The sequence below is a fragment of the Silene latifolia genome, chromosome 9 (genome assembly GCF_048544455.1).
Source record: "Silene latifolia isolate original U9 population chromosome 9, ASM4854445v1, whole genome shotgun sequence".
Classification (NCBI taxonomy): Eukaryota; Viridiplantae; Streptophyta; class Magnoliopsida; order Caryophyllales; family Caryophyllaceae; genus Silene; species Silene latifolia.
Window position 1 is genome coordinate 179,921,450 of NC_133534.1, and position 2,266 is coordinate 179,923,715.

The 2,266-nt window shown below is 38.1% G+C and overlaps 1 non-coding gene across 1 annotated transcript; it reads left to right on the plus strand.

Annotated features, from left to right (window-relative positions):
* The first annotated feature begins 430 nt into the window (after positions 1-430).
* On the plus strand, positions 431-537 carry LOC141602990 (small nucleolar RNA R71). The gene has a single exon (XR_012524891.1). It is a non-coding gene; the product is annotated as a small nucleolar RNA R71 (small nucleolar RNA).
* The last annotated feature ends 1,729 nt before the right edge of the window (positions 538-2,266 follow it).

Consider the following 2,266-nt stretch of genomic DNA (forward strand, 5'->3'; position numbering starts at 1 on the left):
AGCTTGGAAAGCATTAACTTGTTCGGTCGTTCCCCTACATTCACTTGAGTCATGACCCAAGGTTCCACAATTCTCACATATCCCGCTTGGGATTGATGAGGATGCCGTCATGGCATTGACATGATGCTTTGATGATTTTGAGTTTTCCTCAAGCCTAGCCATAGCTTGTTCAAACTTCAAGTTGATTGTGTCAATGTGAGCACTAAGTTGAGCACCCAATTGAGTAACGGTGTCCACTTCATACTTTCCTCCTCTAGTAGCCTTGCGAGGCCTACTATATTGCGAATTATGGACCGCCATTTCCTCAATCTTGTTCCATGTTTGATTGTCATCAACTTCGGTGAACATTCCATTTGATCCCATATTGAGAATGTTCCTTGAATCTTCATATAAACCATTCCAAAATTGTTGCACTAAAAACCATTCGCTAAGTCCATGGTGAGGACATGAGCGACAAATACCTTTGAACCGCTCCCAAGCTTCATACAAAGACTCTTCATCCCTTTGCTTAAAACCCGTAATTTGAGCTCTTAGCATATTGGTCTTTTCCGGTGGGTAGAATTTTTTGTAGAAAGCTAGAGCTAACTTCTTCCAAGAATCTATTCCAAGAGTGGCCTTATCAAGGCCCTTCAACCATTGCTTTGCGGTGCCGATTAACGAAAAAGGAAATAAGACCCATCTTATTTGGTCTTGAGTCACGCCCGTTTGAGAGATAGCTTCACAATAATCACAAAATGTTTCCATATGAGAATGAGGGTCCTCACTAGGCATTCCCCCGAATTGGCTCCTCTCAACTAGTTGGATGAAGGCGGACTTGGCAATAAAGTTTCCGGTGAGATGTTGTGGGGTAGGAGTACCATTTGGTAAATCCTCCTCGGTGGGTATAGTGTGACGAGAATTTAGGCATTGTAGGTGGATTTTGTGGGATATTGTTAAATGGGTTCTCTTCTCCTTCTATTGCGAAAGGATTGACAAACTCACTAGTGGGTTGAACAACTTCACCAACACCTCCCAAATTCCTCCTAACAAGTCTCCTATTATTCGTCAAGGTTCTTTCGATTTCACGGTCAAAAGGTAACAAATCTCTTTGTAACCTTCTAGACATGCAAAATATCAAACAACTAGAAAACAATTAGAACAATCCTTGAGGAGTTTTACTTCCCCAAGGTGAAAAAGACACAACTAATAACAATAAAAGAAATCTTAAATCAATTAAACACCGTCCCCGGCAACGGCGCCATTTTTGATCGGAGCCATTTGGTGTTCACAATTAAACATATGTGGTCGTTGGTCAATGGTCGATACAAAACACAATTTATACTTCACAAACAACTCTACAATTAGTAAAGAGGCAAGTAAAGGTCGGATCCCAAGGGACGGGTATTGAAATGAAGATTCTATTGCAACTAGTGGTGTCTAGGGGTGTCACGAATTGGGTTGATGTAGAAGGTCACTAAACTAAAATAACAATGAAAATAAACTAGCAAGATAAATGAAATAAGGGGTGTAAACAATTGATTAAAAGCACTAGGGTGTCATGGGTTCATAGGGGATTCATGGGATATGATCATACAAACATGTTCTCAAATTATAAGCAAGCAATTATTGTTGTGATGGATCGAGTTGGGTTATGTCTTACAATCCTAGGAAAGTTTGGGTCCCGGAGCCGAATCTCTTGGATTGTACAACACCTACAAGTCGACTTAATCTTTCCTACTCAACACATGCATGGTCTAACAAGACTCGAGTTGGGTTATGTCTTACAAGTCAAGTTGAAAGGATAGAAGATGATAGTAAATGCAAGGATTCATAGGCTTAGCATTTCATCAAATATAACATGTGCATGTATTAAGATCAAAACAAGCAAGCAAATAAGATATGAAAGCATATTAATTTAAGCATGAATCATTCCCCATGTTGGTTTCCCTAATCACCCATTAAACCCTAGCTAAGAGACTACTCACTCATTATCATATTGATCATGCTAGAAAGGTTGTCAATCATACTAACATAATGAAACATGATGAATAAATGAAAGTAATTAGCAATAATTAAAAAGGGATTAAGAGATTATACCTACTAATGATTCCAATAATAAAGATGCAAAGAATAATAGAAGAACTTGATGATTGATGGAAGGTTGTCAATCTCCCAATAAACCCAATAATCTTCTAATTACCCAAAATAAATGAAGAACAAGAGAGAGATTCAAGAACTAAAACTTGGATTAAAACTAGATTAATATTTGATTACAATATTGAAGAAA